This window comes from Aulostomus chinensis, chromosome 1, assembly GCF_037954235.1.
Source record: "Aulostomus chinensis isolate RoL2024-O1b breed Wild chromosome 1, RoL_Achi_v1.0, whole genome shotgun sequence".
NCBI classification, from domain to species: domain Eukaryota; kingdom Metazoa; phylum Chordata; class Actinopteri; order Syngnathiformes; family Aulostomidae; genus Aulostomus; species Aulostomus chinensis.
The window spans coordinates 17,497,791-17,525,677 of NC_141320.1; the positions used below are offsets into that span (position 1 = coordinate 17,497,791).

The window sequence follows — 27,887 nt, forward strand, 5'->3', positions numbered from 1 at the left end:
TTTTTGTTAAATGAATTCTTCAGTTGGACTTCAACATGCAACTCTCACTCTGGTTACGGCTTCAGAGCGACATTGTGACAAATGGTTTATTTCAAGGGTGTGTTCTCATGTGTGTTTTCAGGTGTCTCTTATCTAAAAATCTTTTGCCACATACCGAGCAGGGGAATGGTTTCTCCTCAGTGTGTGTTCTTTTGTGTCTTTTCAGATCCCCCTTTTTGGTAAATCTTGTGCCACAAACTGAGCAGGGGAAAGGTTTCTTCCCTGTGTGCGTTCTTGTGTGTATTTTCAGATCCCCCTTTCTGGAAAATCTTTTGCCACAAACTGAGCAGGGGTATGGTTTCTCCCCTGTGTGCGTTCTCATGTGTCTTGTTAGTTGTCCTTTTTCTGAGAACCTTTTGCCACAGACAGGGCAGGGGACTGGTTTCTCCCCAGTGTGAATGTACGTGTGTGTTTTCAGATGTCCTTTAAGTGAGAATGTTTTGCCACAAATAGAACAGGAAAATGGTTTCTCCCCAGTATGTGTTCTCATGTGACTTTTCAGATATGCCTTTTCTGAAAATCTTTTGCCACAAACTCAGCATGAGAATGGTTTCTCCCCAGTGTGTGTTCTCATGTGTTTATCCAAACTATTTTTGTAACCTTTACTGCATGTTGAGCACCTAAAGGGACGCTCATCCTTCCTGACTTCAGTCTCAGCCTCAGAAGAGTCTGACATCTGGTCTTCAGTCTGGGGTTGTACAAGTGGATCTGGATCATACCTTGCTGGCTGGTTCTGGTCCCCCACTCTCTTCTCCATCAGCTTCTGTTTTCAGAGGATGAACTGGGCTGCTGCTCAGAGACTCTTCTTTCAAGTTCTCCTCAGTTAGACTCTGATGAAGCTGTGGGAACTGAGGTTTCTCTTCGTTCCCTTCACTCTTCACAGGGACCAGAGTGAAGGAGAACGTGGTGATATCAGCCTCCTGCTGCCCTTGAAGCTGCCCTCCCTCCTCACTGGTCCAGAGCTCCTCCCACTCCTCTTTAATGTGGGGGGGCTCTGGGTCCTGCAGCTCAGGGGGAACCTCTTCTTTAATCACCAGCAGCTGCTCCACATCTGCAGGACACAAACAGCAACATCAGAAATCTCTTCATTTGACTCTGAAACAGCGGAGCAACAGACAGAAACAGAACTCAACTACGATCTGTTATCACGTAACTTCAAACTGAACATACTTGAATGACTGCAGATGTGTATGATGGTGTCTCATTGACTAATAAAAGTAGGGCTGCATTTCAAAATAAGAGAATATTAATTAAACTGTGCATGTTCAAATCAAGTGCTCCATTTCAGAAAAATAACAAAGGAGCCAAAGCTTGAGTTTCTCTTGTCCTGTCTCACATCTTGACTCAGTCTCAATCTCACAAAGAGGAAATCCCTCAACAGGTGAACCCTTGACTTCCTTCCCCTCTTGTGTTCTGCTCCTCCACTTCTTTGCTCACTGAGAGAATTGAGCTGACAGGATTTTAAACCTGGGCCTGAATGGAGTGGAGGGGCTCATTAGTGAGCCTGGAACGATCCTTAGTTTGATGAAGAGGAGGAGGAACCTGCCTGCAGTGGTTATGAGGAGCCAAAAAGGACCAAACACAAAGATGTGATTTTTTGAGGCGGTGGTGTTACAGGTCTCAGATTGAGACTCTGTGTGCAGATGATGTTTCCTGTAAAACAGGATAATTAAGACAATCGGTGAGACGCGTCTGCTCTGTTCAGCTTCTCCGTGAAGACTGGGGAAGGAAACCGGCGTTCACCGGGAGAAGCAGCCCGCGACACTGCCCCCTGCTGGCGGAATGACAAAACTCTCCCATTTTACATGGGACAGAAATAACATTAAAAAATAATCAAAATAACATAAAATGTGACCGACATTTAATGAGCGTCACAGTGGCATAAACAGACAGACATCGCTATCGGTTGATGCTGCTGGGAGCGACACAACACCTTCTCCTGGTCAGTGTGGGGGGGACTCACCTGCTCTGTCCAGCCGGACTAGGGGCTTCACCACGGCATCGAGCAGCAACCTCTGCTGGCGGTTCTCCCGCTCGTACTCCGCCACGGTTTCCTCCAGCAGAGCCCCGATCTGCTCCGCGGCCGCCGCCAGCCGCTCGGTGAGCAGCGCTCTCAGCACCGGGACTCCAGCCGCTGAGTCTCCTTCTCCCAGCTGCAGCAGGAAGTCTTCAGCGGCAGCGAGGATCCGCTCCTGGAACGACACCCGCAGCAGCTGCGCGGCGCACATGTTGAGGTTCTACCGGCGCCACTCAGCCTTCAGGAGACAAAGACCGAGGCCTTCCGCTTCTTTTCTTCTTCTTCTTCTTCTTCTTCAAAACGAGCAGAGTCCAAGCTCTGTTCTCTGTGCCACTCCAGACTCGCTAACCTGGTAGCAGCGGTAGTGATGAGTGGAGTGATCCAGGATTTCGTTTTGAAAAACGCGTATTGATAACGTATTTAGTGACGTCCAAAGCCTCGCCGACCGGCAGTGACCACGTGACTGATTCAAACCCTGGTTCTCCGGTTTGGCGTTAGATTCTAAACCACTAAAGCCTGATTTATGCTTCTGCGTCGCGTCGACGCAGACCCCAACAAAATCCTGCCTCCGTGACACGTCGACGCGTGGTGACGACAACGTTGAGGACTGTGATTTGTCCGCTCAAAACGTCATTTCCGGTTCAGTCGCAGCACAACAACACCGCCATTTTCAAAGTTTCTGAGGTGAAAGCTCCAAGAAAAAATGGACCAAGCTGAAGAAAGGATTATTGGCGGCACTACAAAGACTGACAAATGGCCAACAATTGTTGTCTGTGACCGGAAGAAAACCAAGGAATCCGACAAGAGCCCGTAAACAATACAAAGACAAAGCCACACCCCCTAGCGGCTTGGCGGTGAATTGCAGAGCAACGCGTTCCCTCGACTCAGAATAAACCAGGCTTTCCAATCTCACCTGTTTTACGCCCCCGTGCCAGATAAGGACCCCCATCGGGCTGTGCCACTCTGGAGGGAGCGCGTCTCACAGTCAGTCAGCGGAACCATGCGGATCCGGGCCGGAGCTGTGGGAAGGAGCGCCAATTGTATCGGGTTGTTGTTTTCTGGACTGCAGCAGAACAGGAGCAGCCGGGACTGGAATGTAGAAGTAGGTTATCTTGAAGTTGACTCAGTTATGGTGAACGATATTGTGGTTCAACACTTTAATGAGCTTTAAGGCAAACATATTTCATCAGGAAACAACGCCGGAATTGGACGGATTTCAGCGGCACACAACAACGTATCCGATACACCTCATTGGAAACCTGGTGGTCTCAGACTAAGAAACACCAGTCACCATGAAGAAAGGAACTTTTAGCTGAGTACTCATTTTCTTTTCTGCAGGTTGAATGTGGCATTTGTTGGACAGAAGCGTCTCATCTCAACAAAAGCACCTCTTCAGTGCTGAGGCATGATGGGGCCAGGCATGAGAATGAAGTCCCAGATCCACCAGGATGAACTCAGGTATACAGCCACTCTCCAACTGACTCACAGTTGCTTCATTGATCATTAATTCCTATTTATTTCTTCTCTCCTTCATCTTTAACCATCCAGCTTCCAGGAAGCAGATGCTGGATGAGGCTCTGCTGAATTTGATCCTGAAGGACTGCCAGCCCCTCAGCACTGTTGAGAGGGAAGGGTTCAGGGAACTGGTTCAGGTCCTTGAGCCTCATATGTTTGCCAACCAGAAAGGTTTGTGTGGAAATGATCTAAAGCAGTAGTTGATATCTCCAGTTTATGTCATCTCTCATTTCAATGTATTGATTTACTCTGGGTGTCATTTTCAGACCATCAAACAAACGGTGGCCAAAAAGTACCAGGAGGAACGGGAAGGAGTGAAAAAGGAAGTCCAGCTGCCATGTGGACATCTATGGACATGGAGGCTCCCTTGGCTCTGACCTGTCACTGCATTCATGAGAATGAATGTGTTGGGAGTGCAAGACTTTCCACAAAGTCACCCTGCATCATTTTGAGGTTCGTAGCAACTCTCACTACATCACTGTCGCATCATTTTGAGGTTAGTAGCAACTCTCATTACATCACTGTCGCATCATTTTGAGGTTAGTAGCAACTCTCACTACATCACTGTCGCATCATTTTGTGGTTTTTAGCAACTCTTACTACATCACTGTCAGCATCATTTTGAGGTTTGTAGCAACTCTCACGACATCACTGTCACCTCATTTTGAGGATAGTAGCAACTCTCATTACATCACTGTCGCATCATTTTGACATTTGTAGCAACTCTCATTTCATCACTGTAACATCATTTCTTAGGTTAGTAGCATCTCCCATGACATCACTGTAGCATCATTTTGAGGTTTGTAGCAACTCTCACTACATTACTGGAAGCATCAGTTTGAGCATCGTACCAACTCTGCCTACATCATTGTAGCATCATTTCTTCGGTTAGAAGCAACTCTCATTACATCACTTTGGCATGATTTTGAAATTACTATCAACTCTCACCACAACACTGTCAGCATCATTTCTTAGGTTAGTAGCAACTGTCATAACATCACTGTAGCATCATTTTGAGGTTAGTATCAACTCTCACTACATCACTGTCACCTCATTTTGAGATTAGTAGCAACTCTCACCACATCACTGTAGCATCATTTCTTAGGTCAGTAGCAACTCCCATGACATCACTGTAGCATCATTTCTTAGGTTTGTAACAAATCTCATTACATCACTCTAGCATCATTTTGAGATTAGTAGCAACTCTCACTACATCACTGTCGCATCATTTTGAGGATAGTCGCAACTCTCACGACATTACTGTAGCATCATTTTAAGATTCGTTGCAACTCTCACCACATCACTGCAGCATCATTTCTTAGGTAAGTAGCAACTCTCAAGACATCACTTTAGCGTGATTTTGAAATTACTATCAACTCTCACCACATCGCTGGAGCATCATTTTGAGGATCGTAGCAACTCTCACGACATCTCTTTAGCGTGATTTTGAAATTACTATCAACTCTCACTACATCACTGTTGCATCATTTTGACATTTGTAGCAACTCTCATTATATGACTGTAGCATCATTTCTTAGGTTAGTAGCAACTCTCACGACATTACTGGAAGTATCAGTTTGAGGTTCGTAGCAACTCTCACCACATCACTGTAGCATCATTTCTTAGGTAAGTAGCAACTCTCATTTCATCACTTCAGCGCGATTTTGAAATGACTATCAACTCTCACCACATCACTGTAGCATCATTTCTTAGGTTTGTAGCAACTCTCATTACATCACTCTAGCATAATTTTGAGGATAGTCGCAACTCTCACGACATCACTGTAGCATCATTTTAAGATTCGTGGCAACTCTCACCACATCACTGTAGCATCATTTCTTAGGTTTGTAGCAACTCTCATTACATCACTCTAGCATCATTTGGACATTTGTAGCAACTCTCATGACATCACTGTAGCATAATTTTGAGGATAGTCACAACTCTCACGACATTACTGGAGCATCATTTTGAGATTCCTAGCAACTCTCATTACATCACTGTAGCATCATTTTTAGGTTCGAAGCAACTCTCACCACATCACTGTAGCATCATTTCTTTGGTAAGTAGAAACTCTCACGACATTACTGTAGCATCACTTCTTAGGTTTGTCGCAACTCTCATTACATCACTTTAGCATCATTTTGAGGATCGTAGCAACTCTCACGACATTACTGTAGCATCATTTTGAGGTTCGTAGCAACTCTCACCACATCACTGTAGCATCATTTATTAGGTAAGTAGCAACTCTCACCACATAACTTTAGCATCATTTCTTAGGTATGTAGCAACTCTCATTACATCACTTTAGCGTGATTTTGAAATTACTATCAACTCTCACCACATCACTGTAGCATTAAATTGAGGTTAGTAGCAACTCTTACTACATGACTGTCAGCATCACTTTGAGGTTATTCGAAACTTTCACTCCTTTGTTGTTAGCATCATTTTGAGTTCATTAGCATTCTTACTACATCAGTGTCGCATCATTTTGAGATCATTAGCAATTCTTCTGACATCACTGTCGCATTATTTTGATATTCGAAGCAACTCTTACTTCGTTACTGTTGCATTATTTAAAGGTTCGTAGCAACTCTCACTACATTACTTTTAGCATCATTTTGAGTTTATTAGCAATTCTTCCGACATCACTGTCGCAATATTTTGAGGTTCGTAGCAACTTTTAATACATTACTGTCGCATTATTTTGAGGTTCGTAGCAATTCTTAGTACATGACTGTCAGCATCACTTTGAGGTTGTTCGAAACGTTCACTCCATTACTGTTAGCATCATTTTGAGTTCATTAGCAATTCTTACGAAATCACTGTCGCATCATTTTGAGATCTTAAGCAATTCTTCTGACATCACTGTCTCAATATTTTGAGGTTCGTAGCAACTTTTACTACATTACTGTCGCATTATTTTGAGGTTCATAGCAACTCTTACTACATTATTGTTGCATTATTTTAAGGTTCGTAGCAACTCTTACTACATTACTGTCAGCATCACTTTGAGTTTATTAGCAACTATCACTACATTACTGTTAGCATCATTTTGAGTTCATTAGCAATTCTTACGACATCACTGTAGCATTAAATTGAGGTTAGTAGCAACTCTTACTACATGACTGTCAGCATCACTTTGAGGTTGTTCGAAACACTTACTACATTACTGTAAGCATCACTGAGTTTATTAGCAACTATCACTACGTTACTGTAAGCATCGTTTTGAGTTCAATAGCAATTCTTCCGACATGTCTGTCGCATTATTTTGAGGTTCGTAACAACTCTTAGTACATGATTGTCAGCATCACTTTTAATGTTATTCGAAACGTTCACTCCATTAATTTTTGCATCATTTTGAGTTCATTAGCAATTCTTACTACATCACTGTCGCATCATTTTGAGATCTTTAGCAATTCTTCTGACATCACTGTCGCAATATTTTGAAGTTCGTAGCAACTCTTACTACATGACTTTCAGCATCACTTTGAGGTTATTCGAAACTTTCACTCCATTACTGTTAGCATCATTTTGAGATCTTTAGCAATTCTTACGACATCACTGTCGCATCATTTTGAGATCATTAGCAATTCTTACTACATCGCTGTCGCATTATTTTGAGCTTCGTAGCAACCCTTACTACATGATTGTCAGCATTACTTTGAGGTTGTTCGAAACACTTCCTACATTACTGTCAGCATCACTTTGAGTTCATTAGCAATTCTTCCGTCATTACTTTCGCATGATTTTGAGGTTATTAGCAATTCTTACTACATGACTGTCAGCATCACTTTGAGGTTGTTCGAAACACTTACTACATTACTGTAAGCATCACTGAGTTTATAAGCAACTATCACTACGTTACTGTTAGCATTGTTTTGAGTTTATTAGCAATTCTTACGACATCACTGTCAGCATAATTTTTAATTTACTCGCAACTCAAACCACATGTGTGTCAGCATCACTTTGAGGTTATTCGAAACTTTCACTCCATTACTGTTAGCACCCTTTTGAGTTCATTTCCAATTCTTACTACATCACTGTCGAATCATTTTGAGATCATTAGCCATTCTTCCGATATCACTGTCGCATTATTTTGAGGTTCGTAGAAACTCTTACTGCATGACTGTCAGCATCACTTTGAGGTTATTCGAAACGTTCACTCCATTACTGTTAGCATCATTTTGAGTTCATTAGCAATTCTTACTAAATCACTGTGGCATCATTTTGAGATCATTAGCAATTTTTCTGACAAAACTGTCACATTATTTTGAGGTTAGTAGCAACTCTTACTAAATGACTGTCAGCATCACTTGGAGGTTGTTCGAAACACTTACGACATTACTGTTAGCATCGTTTTGAGTTCAATAGCAATTCTTACGACATCACTGTCAGCATCATTTTTAATTTACTCGCAACTCAAACCACATGACTGTCAGCATCACTTTGAGGTTGTTCGAAATGTTCACTCCATTACTGTTAGCATCATTTTGAGTTCATTAGCAATTCTTCTGACATCACTGTCGCATTCTTTTGAGGTTCGTAGCAACTCTTACTACATTATTGTTGCATTATTTTGAGGTTCGTAGCAACTCTTACTACATGACTGTCAGCATCACTTTGAGGTTGTTCGAAACACTTACTACATTACTGTTAGCATCATTTTTCGTTCATTAGAAATTCTGACTAAATCACTGTCGCATCATTTTGAGATCTTTAGCAATTCTTCTGACATCACTGTGGCATTATTTTGAGGTTCGTAGCAACTCTTACTACATGACTGTTGCATTATTTAAAGGTTCGTAGCAACTCTTACTACATTACTGTCAGCATCACTTTGAGTTCATTAGCAACTTTCACTCCATTAATGTTAGCATCATTTTGAGTTCATTTGCAATTCTTACTTAATCACTGTAGCATCATTTTGAGATCATTCGGAATTCTTACTACATCACTGTCGCATCATTTTGAGATCATTAGCAATTCTTCTGACATCACTGTCGCATTATTTTGAGGTTCGGAGCAACTCTTACAACATGACTGTCAGCATCACTTTGAGGTTTTTCGAAACACTTACTACATTACTGTAAGCATCACTTAGTTGATTAGCAACTATCACTACATTACTGTTAGCATCGTTTTGAGTTCAATAGCAATTCTTACGACATCACTGTCAGCATCATTTTTAATTTACTCGCAACTCAAACCACATGACTGTCAGCATCACTTTGAGGTTGTTCGAAATGTTCACTCCATTACTGTTAGCATCATTTTGCGTTCATTTGCAATTCTTACTAAATCACTGTCGCATCATTTTGAGATCTTTAGCAATTCTTCTGACATCACTGTTGCATTATTTTGACATTCGTAGCAATTCTTATTACATCAGTCGCATCATTTTGAGGTTGTTCGAAACACTTACGACATTACTTTTAGCATCATTTTGACTTCATTAGCAATTCTTACTAAATCACTGTCGCATCATTTTGAGGTTCGTAGCAACTCTTACTACATTACTGTAAGCATCACTGAGTTTATGAGCAACTATCACTACATTACTGTCAGCATCACTTTGATTTCATTCGCAACTCTTACTACATTACTGTCAGCATCACTTTGAGTTTATTACCAACTTTCACTCCATTAATGTTAGCATCATTTTGAGTTCATTAGCAATTCTTACTAAATCTCTGTAGCATCATTTTGAGATCATTAGCAATTCTTACTAAATCTCTTTAGCATCATTTTGAGATCATTAGCAATTCTTCTGACATCACTGTCGCATTATTTTGATGTTCGTAGCAACTCTTACTACATTACTGTTAAATTATTTAAATTTTCGTAGCAACTCTTCCTACATTACTGTCAGCATCAATTTGAGGTTGTTCAAAACTTTCACTCCATTATTGTAAGCATCACTGAGTTTATTAGCAACTATCACTACATTACTGTTAGCATCATTTTGAGTTTCATACCAATTCTTACGACATCACTGTTGCAGCATTTTTAGGTTATTTTCAACTCTTCCTCCATTACGTCAGCATCATTTTGAGTTCATTACAATGCTTACTACGTCACTGTTGCATCATTTTAAGATCATTAGCAATTCTTCCACCATCACTGTTGCATTATTTGGAGGTTCGTAGCAACTGTTACTACATGACTGTCAGCATCACTTTTAGGTTGTTCGAAACACTTACTACATTACTGGAAGCATCACTGACTTTATTAGCAACTATCTCTACATTACTGTTAGCATCATTTAGAGTTTATTAGCAATTCTTACGAAATAACTGTCGCATTATTTTGAGGTTCGTAGCAACTCTTCCTACATGACTGTCAGCATCACTCTGAGGTTTTTCGAAACTTTCACTCCATTACTGTTAGCATCATTTTGAGTTCATTAGCAATTCTTACTACATCACTGTAGCATCATTTTGAGATCATTAGCAATTCTTCCGACATCACTGTCGCATTATTCGGAGGTTCGTAGCAACTCTTACTACATTACTGTCGCATTATTTTGAGGTTCGTAGCAACTCTTTCTACATGACTGTCAGCATCACTTTGAGGTTATTCGAAACTTTCACTCCATTACTGTTAGCGTCATTTTGAGTTCATTAGCAATTCTTACTACATCACTGTCGCATCATTTTGAGATCATTAGCAATTCTTCCGACATCACTGTCGCATTATTTTGAGGTTCGTAGAAACTCTTCCTACATGACTGTCAGCATCACTTTGAGGTTGTTCGAAACACTTACTACATTACTGTAAGCATCACTGAGTTGATTAGCAACTATCACTACATTACTGTTAGCATCATTTTGAGTTCATTAGCAATTCTTCCGACATCACTGTCGCAATATTTTAAGGTTCGTAGCAACTTTTACTACATTACTGTTTCATTATTTTGAGGTTCGTAGCAACTCTTTCTACATGACTGTCAGCATCACTTTGAGGTTATATGAAACTTTCACTCCATTACTGTTAGCGTCATTTAGAGTTCATTAGCAATTCTTACGACATCACTGTCGCATTAAATTGAGTTCAGTAGCAACTCTTACTACATGACTGTCAGCATCACTTTGAAGTTGTTCGAAACACTTACTACATTCCTGTCAGCATCACTTTGAGGTTGTTCGAAACTCTTACTACATTACTGTAAGCATTACTGAGTTTATTAGCAACTATCACTACATTACTGTTAGCATCATCTTGAGTTCATTTGCAATTCTTCTGACATCACTGTCGCATTTTTTTGAGGTTCGTAGCAACTCTTACTACATTAGTGTCAGCATCACTTTGAGGTTGTTCGAAACGTTCTCTCCATTACTGTTAGCATCATTTTGCGTTTCATACCAATTCTTACTAAATCACTGTCGCATCATTTTGAGATCTATAGCAATTCATCTGACATCACTGTCGCAATATTTTGAGTTTCGTAGCAACTTTTTCTACATTACTGTCGCATTATTTTGAGGTTCGTAGCAACTCTTAGTACATGACCGTCAGCATCACTTTGAGGTTATTCGAAAGTTTCACTCCATTACTGTTAGCATCATTTTGAGTTCATAAGCAATTCTTACTACATCACTGTCGCATCATTTTGAGATCATTAGCATTTCTTCTGGCATCACTGTCGCATTATTTTGATGTTCGTAGCAACTCTTACTACATTACTGTTGCATTATTCAAAGGTTCATAGCGACTCTGACTACATTCCTGTCAGCATCACTTTGAGTTTATTAGCAACTTTCACTCCATTAATGTTAGCATCATTTTGAGTTCATTAGCAATTCTTACTAAATCACTGTCGCATCATTTTGAGATCATTCGCAATTCTTCCGACATCACTGTCGCAATATTTGAGGTTCGTATTAACTCTTACTACATGACTGTCAGCATCACTTTGAGGTTATTCAAAACTTTCACTCCATTAATGTTAACATCATTTTGAGTTCATTAGCAATTCTTACTAAATCACTGTAGCATCATTTTGAGATCATAAGCAATTCTTCTGACCTCACTGTGGCATTTTTTTGATGTTCGTAGCAACTCTTACTACATTACTGTTGCATTATTCAAAGGTTCATAGCGACTCTGACTACATTCCTGTCAGCATCACTTTGAGTTTATTAGCAACTTTCACTCCATTAATGTTAGCATCATTTTGAGTTCATTAGCAATTCTTACTAAATCACTGTCGCATCATTTTGAGATCATTCGCAATTCTTCCGACATCACTGTCGCAAGATTTGAGGTTCGTATTAACTCTTACTACATGACTGTCAGCATCACTTTGAGGTTATTCAAAACTTTCACTCCATTAATGTTAGCATCATTTTGAGTTCATTAGCAATTCTTACTAAATCACTGTAGCATCATTTTGAGATCATAAGCAATTCTTCTGACCTCACTGTGGCATTTTTTTGAGGTTCGTAGCAACTCTTACTACATTACTGTCAGCATCACTTTGAGGTTGTTCGAAACGTTCACTCCATTACTGTTAGCATCATTTTGAGTTTTTTAGCAATTCTTACTAAATCACTGTCGCATCATTTTGAGATCTTTAGCAATTCATCTGACATCACTGTCGCATTATTTTGAGGTTCGTAGAAACTCCTACTACATTACTGTCAGCATCACTTTGAGTTTTTTAGCCATTATCAAAACATTACTGTTAGCATCATTTTGAGTTTATTAGCAATACTTACGACATCACTGTAGCATTAAATTGAGGTTAGTAGCAACTCCTACTACATGACTGTCAGCATCACTTTGAGGTTATTCGAAACTTTCACTCCATTACTGTTAGCACCCTTTTGAGTTCATTAGCAATTCTTACTACATCACTGTCGCATCATTTTGAGATCATTAGCGATTCTTCCGACATCACTGTCGCATTATTTTGAGATTCATAGAAACTCTTACTACATGACTGTCAGAATCACTTTGAGGTTGTTCGAAACACTTACTACATTACTGTTAGCATCATTTTGAGCTCATTAGCAATTCCTCACTAAATCACTGTCGCATCATTTTGAGATCTTTAGCAATTCTTCTGACATCACTGTCGCATTATTTTGAGGTTCGTAGCAACTCTTACTACATGACTGTCAGCATCACTTTGAGGTTGTTCGAAACACTTACTACATTACTTTAAGCATCACTGAGTTGATTAGCAACTATCACTGCATTACTGTTAGCATCATTTTGAGTTCATTAGCAATTCTTCTGACATCACTGTCGCATTATTTTGAGGTTCGCAGCAACTCTTACTACATGACTGTCAGCATCACTTTGAGGTTTTTCGAAACACTTACTACATTACTGTAAGCATCACTGAGTTGATTAGCAACTATCACTACATTACTATTAGCATCGTTTTGAGTTCAATAGCAATTCTTACGACATCACTGTCAGCATCATTTTTAATTTACTCGCAACTCAAACCACATGACTGTCAGCATCACTTTGAGGTTGTTCGAAATGTTTTCTCCATTACTGTTAACATCATTTTTAGTTCATTAGCAATTCTTACTAAATCACTGTCGCTTCATTTTGAGATCTTTAGCAATTCTTCTGACATCACTGTCGCATTATTTTGAGGTTCGTAGCAACTCTTACTACATGACTGTCAGCATCACTTTGAGGTTTTTTGAAACACTTACTACATTACTGTAAGCATCACTGAGTTGATTAGCAACTATCACTACATTACTATTAGCATCGTTTTGAGTTCAATAGCAATTCTTTCGACATCACTGTCAGCATCATTTTTAATTTACTCGCAACTCAAACCACATGACTGTCAGCATCACTTTGAGGTTGTTCGAAATGTTCACTCCATTACTGTTAGCATCATTTTGAGTTCATTAGCAATTCTTACTAAATCACTGTCGCTTCATTTTGAGATCTTTAGCAATTCTTCTGACATCACTGTCGCATTATTTTGAGGTTCGTAGCAACTCTTACTACATGACTGTCAGCATCACTTTGAGGTTGTTCGAAACACTTACTACATTACTGTAAGCATCACTGAGTTGATTAGCAACCATCACGAAATTACTGTTAGCATCATTTTGAGTTCATTAGCAATTCTTACTAAATCACTGTCGCATCATTTTGGGATCTTTAGCAATTCTTCCGACATCACTGTAGCATTATTTTGAGGTTCGTAGCAACTCTTACTACATGACTGTCAGCATCACTGAGTTTATGAGCAACTATCACTACATTACTGTTAGCATCATTTTGAGTTCATTAGCAATTCATACTAAATCACTGTCGCATCATTTTGAGATCTTTAGCAATTCTTCTGACATCACTGTCGCATTATTTTTAGGTTCGTAGCAACTCTTACTACATGACTGTCAGCATCACTTTGAGGTTATTCGAAACTTGCACTCCATTACTGTTAGCATCATTTTGAGTTTATTAGCAATTCTTAAGACATCACTGTAGCATTAAATTGAGGTTCGTAGCAACCCTTACTACATGACTGTCAGCATCACTTTGAGGTTCTTCGAAACTCTTACTACATTACTGTAAGCATCACTGAGATTATGAGCAACTATCACTACATTACTGTTAGCATCATTTTGAGTTCATTAGCAATTCTTACGACATCACTGTCCCATCAGTTTGAGATCATTACCAATCTTCTGACATCACTGTCGCATTTTTTTGAGGTTAGTAGCAACTTTTACTAAATGACTGTCAGAATCACTTTGAGGTCGTTCGAAACTCTTACTACATTACTGTAAGCATCACTGAGTTTATTAGCAACTATCACTACATTACTGTTAGCATCATTTTGAGGTTAGTGGCAACTCTTACTACATGACTGTCAGCATCACTTTGACGTTGTTCCAAACACTTACTACATTACTGTAAACATCACTGAGTTTATTCGCAACTTTCACGACGTTACTGTTAGCATCATTTTGAGTTCAATAGCAATTCTTACGACATCACTGTCAGAATCATTTTTAATTTACTCGCAACTTAAACCACATGGCTGTCAGCATCACTTTGAGGTTATTCGAAACTTTCACTCCATTACTGTTAGCATCATTTTGAGTTCATTAACAATTCTTACTTCATCACTATCGCATTATTTTGAGGTTCGTAGCAACTCTTACTACATGACTGTCAGCATCACTTTTAGGTTGTTCGAAACACTTACTACATTACTGTAAACATCACTGAGTTTATTCGCAACTTTCACTACGTTACTGTTAGCATCATTTTGAGTTCAATAGCAATTCTTACGACATCACTGTCGCAATATTTTGAGGTTCGTAGCAACTCTTACTACATTGCTGTAAGCATCACTTGAGTTTATCGCAACTATCACAACATTACTGTTAGCATCATTTTGAGTTCATTAGCAATTCTTACAACATCACTGTCCCATCAGTTTGAGATCATTACCAATTCTTCTGACATCACTGTCGCATTATTTTGAGGTTCGAAGAAATTTCCCACAATGCAATAGGGCGGCGTTTGGTCAGTGTTGAGCAGGCGTCAGTCTGACAATGATGTCATATTATTGTGTCATCACCTGACCAGACCCAAAAGTAGGCTCAGGTATCTGTTTCTTCTCAATGCTAATGTCTGCTAGCTTAGTCTGCTACTTTGATGGCTCTGCCTGCTCAAAGGTCCAGACCCCTGGATGTGGTGGTTCCTACCTGAACGTAGATTCTGTCAGCTCATGTTGTTAAATCAACTCACCAGGAACACCAGTAGATTTCAATGGACTGACAATGAGTCTCATTGAATGGGTGTCTCGTCCAACGAGAAACAATCAGTCTCAGGTTGAAGCTCATCAATGAGGTCTTGTGGATCAGTGGCTTGCATGAATGAATGAGTTGGAAGACTTCTTGGAAATTAAAGAGGATTTAATACAATTAAGAAAACCCTTAAGACAGAGTGATAATTCCAGCAGAGTAATTAAGGCCCATATTGAGTAGCAGGTATGAATTAGCCTGGATTTATCTGAGCTTCAAGTAGACGGCTAAGAGGCAGGTGGAAAGGTGTGTAGGATGAACGATGGTGACCTCCAACCAAATGAAGAGGACTGAGTGGAGGCTGACCAGCTCTACGGAGTCAGGCGGAGTTTGGCGGCGAGACAGGAGTCCAGGCCTGAATCGGTGAAAACCAACGTAACCGGCTGACGTTCTCAGCTGGATTCTCCCATCGATGTACGACGCCTCTCCAACGAACTGGTGGGAGGACGGCCTCCAAAGCCTCCACCTCGTCGACCGTGGCTCCCGCTGAGATTCGCTCGATGAAGAAGGGAAGCGCGTTGATTGGCTACCCTCTGGTCTCAGGCTGCTGGCTGCCTGGACTAAGCTGCTCTTCTCCGACACAAAGGTGGCTTCTCTCTCTTCAAGGCTCACAGGAGGTCAAGAGTGTAGCGACCGTGAGCCGAGATCGATGATGAATTATAAAAATAGAAAATCAAAAAATAAATTAGAGGAATAGAAAAGAAAAGGGGAGGAGCCGGACCAGCTGCTCTAGGAGCTCACACACAAAGGGCAGAAACAAGAAGCACTGAAGAGAGCGCCAGCAGTGGATGGTGCCACCACTGTTACAGTAAACTGGTCCGCCTCCGAGCAGTGACCTTTGACCTGTGAGGGGTTGTTGGCCAATCAGCACACTTTGCTGTCTTCAGTCCTTCTCAGATATCAACAAATGAAGCTGGTTGAACAGACAGCAATCATCATCACTCAGAGACATCACCTGGAGAGGAAGACTGCTCAGAGTTCTGACAATGACAGTGAAGAGGCAAGGAGAGATGGACAACCACAGACAGTGAAACATTCGGAACATCATGTTTCTACACGCGTGTGTGTGTGTGTGTGTGTGTGTGTGTGTGTGTGTGTGTGTGTGTGTGTGTTTACATGTAGACTTTCTCTTGTGACAGCTGATTTGGTTTGGAATCCATCTTAGTCAGGAAATTTGGAGAAAAGTTTGGAGAAAATTTGGAGTTTGATCAAAATCTTGAACTGACAGTAGAAATATCCTTTTGTATGTTGACCTTTGTTGACAGAAGTCACTTTAGCTTGGCAGTGAAAAGAATGGCTGCTAGCTTGACAAAGAACTGCACAAACCAGGTTCAAGCTGGACTTTGGACCCTGGTATCTGCAACGACTCCATCAACTCCTAATCTAGCAGCTCTGCTGGGTCCAACTATTTTACAGAACATTTGACAGACCTGTGGAGCAGTGAGGACACACATGAGTTGATCACATGATCCACTGAAGCGCCATATTACCTGCCACTGAGGTCACCAACATGAGCTGGAGTTGGGAATCTTGAACTGAACCTGGTATCACAGCGACCCCTACTGCTGCAAAATGGAAAAGCAACACTGAACCAAGTACAGGATTGGAGGGAGACTGATGGTCGCTGTTTGGGTTTTTGAAGAACAAGGAGGGCGTTGGTTCAAGCTGGATTCTCAGAGACTATTTCCCAAACCTCTACATTGGCATCTACGCTGTCATCCAGTCATGTGACTGAAGTCATCCAGTCACATGACTGAGGTCATCCAGTCATGTGACTGAAGTCATCCAGTCAGGTGACTGAAGTCATCCAGTCATGTCAGTGATGTCACTCTGCAGGACTGTCACTGCCATCACATTCTAGAAAAGAATCCAGACTCCACATTTCTGGGGCAGTTTTGGTCTTTAAACACTTTACAGTTCCAGGAGATTTAGTCTGGCTCAAGATCTTCAGATCAACCCAGGACAGAAGGCTATGACTCCATTGGATTGTGTAGTTGGAGCATTCAGAGATCTGGTGGATCTCAGTAGGAGCTGTATTTATCCACTGAATGATCCTGGTCAATGTGATCCTGCTCCTCCATCTCTAAGGCTGACAGAGCAGGAGGACCTGACTGAGAAGAAAGCTGCACTTGAGCAGCTTCAGTCTCTGTGTGACAACACACAGGCAGAAAACCAGAATTTGAGGAAACAAGTTTCTACTCTTGAACGTGAGAATAAAAGAGCAATCCAGGAGCTCCAGAACCTCACTGCTGTGGTGGCCAACCTCCAAACGGTCCAGGACAAGAACCAGACTCAGATAGAAGACCTGAACGCAACAGTCCACAGTCTTCAGCATGAGGGGAGGAAGGTTGATGGAGAGAACAATGAGCTCAGAAAAGAGCTGACCCACGTTCAGTCTCTGAGGGAGAGTGAACAGGTGGAGATGAAATGTCTTGAGGAAGACCTGACTGAGAGGAAAAGTGCACTTGATCAGCTTCAGTCTCTGTGTGACAAGAGATGGACAGAAAACCAGAATTTGTGGGGACAGGTTTCTAGTCTTGGACAAGAGAAGATTATTGCATATCAGCTGGAAGAGAACATGTCTGCCATGGTGGGCAACCTTGAATCTGTGAGGGAGGAGAACCAGACTCAGATCAGAGACCTGAACACACAAGTCCACAATCTTCAGCTTGAGGTGAAGATGGTTTACAAGGAGAAGTGTGACCTCAAGTGTGAGCTCAACTCCATCCAGGCAGAGAAGAACAAAATGAGAGAAGAACTCACTGAGAAGAAGACGACTCGTGAACAGCTGAGGTTCCAGAGTGAGGAGAGAGGCAGAAAATGGATGTTTGAGGAGACGAGTTTCTACTGCATCTCAGGAGACAGACACCTTCACTGCTGAGTTGGCCCACCTTGAATCAAGGAAGGACCAGGACCCCACAAAGACTGGCAGTCTGAACGGTGAAGTTCAGAGTCTTCTATGTGCAGTGAGAACACAAAAGAAGAAAAGGAGCAGTGCTCAGTGGGAAATCCTGGGAAATCTTCATGATTTAAAAAGCTGTTTGAAAGAGGAAAATCATGACCTTCAAGTGAAGGTCCAGCAAACTTCTGAAGAGCAAGCAGACTCTCCCCTACGTCCAGCCAGAGAAGAGCAAACAGACTCTCCCCTACGTCCAGCCAGAGAAGAGCAAGCAGACTCTCCCCTACGTCCAGCCAGAGGAGAGCAAGCAGACTCTCCCCTACGTCCAGCAAGAGAAGAGCAAACAGACTCTCCCCTATGTCCAGCCAGAGAAGAGCAAGCAGACTCTCCCCTACGTCCAGCCAGAGAAGAGCAAGCAGACTCTCCCCTACGTCCAGCCAGAGAAGAGCAAACAGACTCTCCCCTACGTCCAGCCAGAGAAGAGCAAACAGACTCTCCCCTACGTCCAGCCAGAGAAGAGCAAACAGACTCTCCCCTACGTCCAGCCAGAGAAGAGCAAGCAGACTCTCCCCTACGTCCAGCCAGAGAAGAGCAAACAGACTCTCCCCTACGTCCAGCCAGAGAAGAGCAAACAGACTCTCCCCTACGTCCAGCCAGAGGAGAGCAAGCAGACTCTCCCCTACGTCCAGCCAGAGGAGAGCAAGCAGATGCTCTCATATGTTCTTCTGCAGAGGAGCGACGGGATTCTGCTGCATGTCCTGCAACTGAAAAGCAGAATGATGGGGGCACCCTGGAGACTGGAACCTGCTGCGGGTCAAACCAGAGGTCTACTGAGCCGTGTGACATCTGGTGTAGAAGATGCTCTGTTTATGTTCACAGTTTCTTCTTTGTGTGCTTTTCCTCAACTCTGTTTTCTTTGTTTGTTATATATGATGATACCTTGAGCACCACAGCAGTTGATCCTAGCTTGATTAGCTGAGTGCTTTGCAGTCTAAAGCACTTTAGTGATACCTGTGGGGTCCCTTATCCTCCCTGACCACAGGGATTCAGCCTCACTGAAGGAGAGTGAACCTTCCAGGTTGCAGCTCCTAGACTCTGGAACGCTCTCCCACTGGACATGAGGACACTGTGGACACCTTTAGAAAGAAGCTAAAGACCCATTTGTTTAGTAATATTATTGTTCATGATGGAATTGTCCCTCTGTACCTGCCCACACAGGTCAAGAGGTCAAATGATTCCCTGTTTAAAACAGCTCTTCATCACATGGATGTGCATCCCAACAGTCAGAGCTCACTGATGCTCCTATTCCCTCCAGTGTGAGGCACTAGGAGTGACTGATGAGGGTCAGGGGGGTCAGGTTAGTCTAGATAGTGGGTCTGTATGAGGTTGTTAGGGAGGGATAAGGTAGTGGCAGAGTTCAGGCTGTAGTTGTGCTCCAACAGTTGAGACAGGGCAGGAAAAAAAATGACCTCCTGATGGCGTTAGGAGTGATTCTTACAAGAACCAATCAATAAAAGTGGGTGGTGACCTGCTCATGTGACGCTTGTGTCGATGATTACTGGGTCTCCTCCATGCTCATTTATCATGAATGAATCCCTCTGAGTAAAACACCTGATGACTCCTGAGTTGTTTCACAAAATGTGTGTGTGTGTGTGTGTGGGCAATATGTGTTATGGTTGTTATGGAGTTTAAGGTTATTATCTCTGTTTCTTGTGTCTTTGTCTTTGTTGTCCTCCCATTCGTCCGTCCTGGATTTTTGACCTTGGTTGCAGGAAGCGTGTGACCTCAACTCCTTTTTCTGTGTTGCTGAACGTAGAGCCTTGCTTCATTGTGCTCGCTAAAGTGTGATCCTCCCTGCTTATTCCTTATTTCGTTGACTAATTACCCACCAAAAATTAATACCTAATTGCTTTATTTGGCTGAAGTTTAAAAGACCATCATTCTTGTAGCAACAGTCTTTCTGCCTTGTAAACACGCTAAGCTAACGATGGCTTCTCCCTCTTGTTCTCCTCTCTCCTGCTCAGGGTGCCACATGTTTTCTTCCTCCTCTGCCTCCTTTAGTGATACTGATCAGTGTGTTAAATGTAGTTTTCTTGTTGTGTTGGAGGTGAGGCTTAGCGAGGTTGAATTGGACCTGCAGCGGCTCTGCACCAAAAGCTGCAAGAGCTAGCCAGCCCTCACTAGCTGGTGCAGACCAACTTAGCTTAGCTCCTAGCTTAGGCCTAACTAGCGCTTCCCCAGCAGCTCCCATGCATCTGGGAGAGCGCCAAGAAAAGTTGGGCCTAAGCTAGGATGTGCTTGCTCATGAAGAATTGTTGGGTGTAAATTCATTTAAGGAGTGTTGAGCATTCATCACCCAGCAGCTCCTCTGATCAACAGAACAAGTTAAAGTATTCTGGAGAATGAGGGCATCGATCCCTCTACCTCTCACATGCTAAGCGAGCGCTCTACCATTTGAGCTAATGGACGTTGACCTTCATGCATGGTTGAATGAGCGTCACCAGTTGAAGCTTCTCTGGTTGACCAATGTAATGGAGACCAAGGTTTCCATGACATCAATGATTAATTGAAGGTAGCATTTGTCTTGGTATTAACAGTTTATGTAAATTAGAGGATCACACACATGTTAATGGTCAGGTTTATTGAATCAGCAAACATGTGAAACATTTTCTATGCCATGTGTTCCAGGGAGGGACCTGGGAAGCACAGGGGGACCGGCCATCCTGCCTGTGGAAAATGAAGACCCCAGTGTCAGTCAGTGGTAATCTCTGTGCAAGGCCTGGTATTTTGTGTTGATCTAGTTTGTCTCATGTAAATGTGGCAGTTTCAGTCGTCACGTCAGTCCTCACCTCTTCCTGGTGGTTTCCTTAAAGGGGGTGGAGCCAAAAGGGGAGAGTCGCCCAAGGAAGCGCCTTAAGAGCTGTAGGTGCAAACCTTTGCTCCCAGATGGGGGAGGGGGTACAATCACAGGCAAGGTTCATTGAATGATTATGCATGTGGATGTATGATTGAGTTGGTGTAGTAGTCTGTAATCATGTATATATTTAGTCAGGTTATGTTATTGAGATGGTGCTGGTTTGATGTAAATATTGATTGTAGAGCATGATTGTGGTCTCACCTCCACTCTAGGGGCTGGTCTGTCTAATTTCCTGCAGCCAGGAGGGAATTAAAGGCAGTCAGGGGTTTTTAAATATAAGTTGATGGTGTCTCATGCAACCTCTTTCAATACTCCAGTGGTGGTTTAAGTGAAGAAAAACATGGGTTAGTCAGTAGGACTCTGTGTGTGTGTGTGTGTGTGTGTGTGTGTGTGTGTGTGTGTGTGTGTGTGTGTGTGTGCAATAACTACGAGTTATCTATGTATACATCAAACAATTATTCATCAATTGGATACATTGACAGTGGAAGTTCAGGTTTACTGTAATTCAGTTTGCAGACAACACAGAAAACTGCCCCTGACCCCTCCCCTCATTCTGGAGGAGGCTTGGTCCTGGATTTTTGACCTTGGTTGCAGGAAGCGTGTGACCTCAACTCCTTTTTCTGTGTTGCTGAACGTAGAGCCTTGCTTCATTGTGCTAGCTAAAGTGTGATCCTCCCTGCTAATTCCTTATTTCGTTGACTAATTACCCACCAAAAATTAATACCTACTTGCTTTATTTGGCTGAAGTTTAAAAGACCATCATTCTGGAAGCAACAGTCTTTCTGCCTTGTAAACACGCTAAGCTAACGATGGCTTCTCCCTTTTTTCCTCCTCTCTCCTGCTCAGAGTGCCACATGTTTTGTTCCTCCTCTGCCTCCTTTAGTGATACTGATAAGTGTTTTAATGCAGACTTTCCTTTGTGACAACCGATTTGATTTGGAAACCATCTCATCTAAATCTCCCTCCAAAAACCCTCTTCTGCAACTTTGTACCCAAGTTGTCTCCTCATCAGGCACCACAGTATCCAGTAGGTTCAGTTAAAACAGTCATCAGTGATTAATGTTCATGTTCAATGATGAGGTTTTGATTTATTCTTCCAGAATCATCTGAACAAACCCTCCTCATCACAGTGAAACCTTCATCTGACAGGAGGAGTTTCTTTTCCCAGTGATTCCACTGGTAAAGTGAAAAGCTTCGTTCATCAGACTGGTCTGATAGGATCAACTACTGGTTGCTCTTGAGCGGAAACAGCAACCTGTCAGGAAACATTAGTCAGATCAAAGCCAAGATTAAAGCAAGAGCCTCCAGATCAAAGAGAGAATTGATGATGATGTCATCAGGGGGCTTTGATAGTGTATTTATTTGTACCTAGAATTCTGTCTTTGATCTCAGGAGGACATGAAAGAAACACAATAGAGGAAAGTATAAGAGAGCACATTCAACTTCATTAGAAACACTGTTCAACAGTAGAATTTGTTTGAAACATTTTACAACACTGAGATTTTTGTATTTTCAGTTTAATTCTAACTTTAAACTGGGCATGAACATTTTTAGTCGTTCATATTCTAATATACAGAGGAAGTCATGACATTCCCTTTTTTTTAACCTGTCCTGTTCAGGAAATGGAAATGGAAATTTAGCTGCTATGTTGAATCAGAAAAACCTTTTGAAGTCTACTTTTGCTTCAGTCAGAAAGTGGACTGTTGTTAACTCTCACAATGGTTGGTGATTGTGGAGGAAGACAAAATCCTTATGAACCTCTTTTTAACAGACACACATTTCTAAAATGCAGGTTCATTTTATTTTGTTCTTTTAGCAGAGGATGGTTTTGATCCATCGACCTCTGGGTTCTGGGCCCAGCACGCTTCCTCTGCTCCTCTCTGCTCTACCATTGACTGAACAGTCCTTTTTTTAGGAGAGCATTCTCTGTCTTTGTCTCTGCCCTGCTCTCCTGCTCTCTTTCCCCCAAACCGGTCAAAGCAGAAGGCCGTCCCCACTGATCCTGGATCTGCTCCACGTTCCTGCCTGTTAAAAGGAAGGTTTTCATCACCACTGTTGCAGGATGTGCTTGCTGGTGGAGAATTGTTGGGTGGAGGTTCATTGAAGGAGTTTGGTGCTGGACCTGCTCTACTAGTAAAGAGTCATGAGAGAACTTTTGTTGTGACTTCACACACACACACACACACACACACACACACACACACACACACACACACACACACATTCATTTCTTCCTGCCATGAACACAGACTGTGTTTAATGTTAACAAAAATTCTACTTTGTCAGTGAATTAATTCAGTCTGCAGAACCTCCTCATTGTGTTTGGTTCCATGGTGGAATGGTGAGCACTCTGGACTCTGGATCCAGTGATCCCAGTTCAAGTCTCAGAAGGACCTTCCTGTCTGGAAGGTGTCCCATGTAACAAACTGGTCAAGAGATGCAATGTGGTTCAAATGTTCTGGTTCATTTCTTCCTGCCATGAACTCAGACAGTGTGTTTAATGTTAACAATTAAAAATTCTACTTTGTCAGTGAATTAATTCAGTCTTCGTCTAAGTGTCTGTCAGGATGGCTGAGCGGTCTAAGGCGCTGAGTTCAGGTCGCAGTCTCTCCTGGAGGCATGGGTTCAAATCCCACTTCTGACAAAGGACATTTTCTCCACATTCCTATGCATCCACAGTGGTACATTCCAAACCCAGTTGAAGCTGCTCTCCACTGATGGGAGTGAGTGGTTGAACTGGCAGCAGAGGAGGCAAAGGAGCTTCCCTGTGACGGTCCAACATCGCCAGGTTTCCTCCAACATGGAGCAGCCACCAAACTCTAACTTCAATGTTGGATCAAAGTCAACTGAAGGAATGTGTTTGGTTCAAAAACCCATTTGTGTTCATCCTTCAATTCACATTTTGTCCATTAACTTCATCATCAGAGTCTCCATCTCATCACATGACTAAAGTCTGGGTTCTGTGTTGGTGGTAAACATCCTTCCACTCACCCAGGCTCCCCACTGGTCTGCACGCAGAAATGCATATTTTACTGGTTTAACCAGTTCCTCAAGTAGTTTAGGAAAAAAGACACTTTGTTTGCTCCTGTAAAGGTCCCACTTTGGGTCGTAACACTTTTTTCCTGACTGCTTGACGTCTCAGTCAGAACAGCTGAGATGAGAACTGAATGTCTGGATTTCTTCCTGACATCATCAGGGTCTGAGGAGTTCATGAAAAAAAGGATTCAGTCAGATGGGAGTTAGAACTTGGAGACCAAAGAAGGAACCTCCAAATTCAGGACCCTGAGATCAAAGTGAACGCTCTGATCTCAGAGGTCTGGGATATTTCACATCCTGATGGCCCTCCAAAATAAGAGCCCTGTGTTACTGTCTAAAAATCGTCATTCGTTTGTGAAAAAATCAGGGTAGGTTTGTCAGACTTTGTCAGACCTTTCCCCAAATCATCATTTGTTTGTGGAAATTAGATCCAGAAAACCACTGCAGTCCCTCGTACATGCTTAGTGCCATAGTTTGTCTCACTTGTTTCATCTTTGATGGTTCCATGGTGGAATGGTGAGCACTCTGGACTCTGAATCCAGTGATCCCAGTTCAAACCTCAGTGGGGCCTCCAGCAGGTCTCTGACAGGTGTTGATAGAGGAGTTGTGGCTGCTGACTACAGTGGAAGACACCATCAACAATGATGTGTAGAAGCTCTCAGCTCCTTCAGTCACATGACTGGGTCATCCTGTCATGTCAGTGATGTCACTTGGCAGGACTGCCATTGCATTCTTAATTCTGTAACATCTGAGATTAAAATCTATGGAATTACAACCAACAAGCAGTCAAACACCTGATCAGATGCTCCTTCATCAGGCTGAGAAGAATCAATCTAAACTGGGATGAAGAAAATTAACTGAGAGGAGAAACCTCCTGATTGGATGACATGGACCCACCTGATCCATGTCAGCCTTGCTGGAGCAGAAAGAGGTGGATCAGAGGAATCAGTGGATCAAGACTCAGGTGGCAGATGAAGAGTCTCTGTATTCACAATGGAGTCAGAGAAATCTTCCAACGTGAGAGAACGTGACAGACCATTTTATACCAAAGACAGGCTGTGTGTGTGTGTGTGTGTGTGTGCGTGTGTGTGCGTGTGTGTGCGTGTGTGTGTGCGTGTGTGTGTGTGTGCGTGTGTGTGTGTGTGTGTCCCTACTGACTGGAAACTGAATAATAACCAGAGTAACTTTTATCTTTGACCAAGTCTGGTTGACTCACTAAATTCATAACTGAAGTGATTATTTAATTAATAAACAGAACATGTGTCTAAAGTCATGATCAAATTAATGTAAAATCTGAGCAACGAGGGTTTGAAAATGTTCAAATGAGCCAAACCAATGTTGACAGTTAAAAGAAGCCAATGTGGGAGGATTCTTTCTGTCTCAGCAGTAAAGACCAATCCCACAGCTCACGTGAAGCATCAGGTCCTCTGTGAGAGGTGGGAATCCAACCAGGGACCTTTAGATCCACACCAGTCTTCCCTGACCTCATAGAAACTGGAACCTTTCAACAAATAAATTCAAATTCAACTCAGCAGCAACTCTAGAACAGTTGCTAACTTGCTAATTCCTGTTAGCTCCAGATCAGACAATGCAGGCTCACCTTCACGCTTGGTTGTACGACCGTCACCAGTTGAAGCTTCTCTGGTTCAACAAACTCTGGGGACTCAAGACACAAGTCAGCACCGGTGCAGGTCCAGATCCAGATGTTAGCTGAGGGGGACAATGGCTTACGGGAGCTCCAGGGAGCTGGTTTGAACTGGTCCCTCATCTCTGTGAGTAGAAACCATCTGAGGTGGAGGGTGAAGATCTGCTTTGACCTCCTGATCTCCCAGTAAAGCCAGTATAGATGTTGAGCTTGGAGGAGTTGATGGCCTCCTTCATCTTCTTGTTGGAGATGTTTGCTAAACTCAGCACCACCACAGATCAGAGGAAAGTCCACTTGTCAGCTGGACACTGGAGTTTCTTGTGACCTGCAGGATCTTAGTTGTGGTGGCAGCAGGCCTGTTCCAAGAGCTTTGCTCACATTCCTGATCAGGCTTCATCATGGTTCTGGACCACTGAGTGATAGAAGCTGATCCTGGGGGTGGACTGTCTTTAGGGGGCTGAGGTGTCTGGTGGTCTTGGTGGACCCTCTGCATCTCAAGCTGAGACCACAGAGTCCTGTGTTCTTGAGTCATTGTCTATAGTCTCTGTTGTTGGAGCGCTCGGTGTGGTCCCTGATGGTCTAGTGGCTAGGATTTGGCGCTTTCACCGCCGCGGCCCGGGTTCGATTCACGGTCAGGGAATGAGTTATTTAGAGGTTGAGGGAGAGGTGATCAAGTGGTCCACATGATGGTGGAGGTGATGAACTGTGAATCCATCATGGCTCCACTCTCACCCCCATTGTAGTGTTCTTGGTTCACTCTGCCATGGCCCCATGTTGAAGGGTGACTGTCTCATTCAGGTTCAACCCTTTGTTAGACTATTAAGTCACTGACTCCTGCAAGGACAAACTCTGTAATCTTCCTTCATAGCTTTGGTTCCTTGCAGCACAGAAAGTCCATTCACTGATGTAGGAACTGGAAAACTTAGAGCTCCAGTCCTCGGTTCCTTGCACCAAAGAAAGGAGGGAAATGCAATCAATGTTGAATTCATTTACATTTCTTATATTTGATCAAAGCTAGAACTTAAGAAGCTGCCATCGACCTTGATGATCAACTCCTTCACTGTGTAGTTCAAAGTCCCTGGTTTCATTTGTGTCAGGACTTCAGAAGCTCCAATCCTCTCTAAGTTCTCGTGAGAGTGGAAGAGATTATAAATGAGAGAAGCAGGGCCCTCACTCAGAACTGAACCAGCTCAGTTGGGAGAGCCTTAGACTGAAGATCTAAAGGTCCCTGGTCCGATCCCAGGTTTCAGCAGAGGCGCAGCATTGACTTTACTTTCCAGTGGAGGAACTGCAGACATGAAGGAAACTAACATCTTGTCCTGTGCATTCTTGTGACATTCAGGACATTTTTGGAGCCTCTTGTTGGATTTTGCCACAGAGAATCAGAGCCAATCAAAAGCATGGTGGACTTTAACATGGAGGACTGAACAAGTCAAGAAAGCATCAGTTTGACCTTCACAGGTGTTTCTGTTCCTGTCTCAATGCTGTAGAAAGAGCCTGAGGAGCTCAGACGGTAGAGCATCAGACTTTTAATGTGAGGGTCCAGGGTTCAAGTCCCTGTTCAGGTGCTGTGGAGGTTCCAGTGTTTGACAACATGGTACTGGATGAAGTTTAGTGTTGAACAAACTGTCATCATCAAAAGTAGAAGTGTTCTTGTCTTGCCACTGTGAGACAGTCGCTAGAAAAGTGACCACTAATAATTTCATGTGGCATGCAATTAACAAAAGACCTACATTGATGGTCGAGGGGGGTGGAGCCTATCCCAGCATCTACAGGCCAGAGGTGGGGTTCACCCTGGACAGGTCGCCAAAACCATTCACACTCACATCTGCAGTCAATTTAGAGTGTCCAATCAGCCTCATCCCAAATTACATGTCTTTGGACGGTGGGAAGAAGCTGGAGTACCCAGAGAGAACCCACGCATGCACGGGGAGAACATGCAGATTCTGCACCCGAGCCTGGACTCAAATCCAGAACCTTCTTGCTGTGAGGCCACATTGCTGACCACTAAACCATCATGCTGC

The 27,887-nt window shown here is 42.6% G+C and overlaps 1 pseudogene; it reads right to left on the reverse strand.

Moving 5' to 3' along the window:
• Positions 1–27,861, reverse strand: LOC147270603 (uncharacterized; annotated as a pseudogene).
• Between the last annotated feature and the right edge of the window lie 26 nt (positions 27,862–27,887).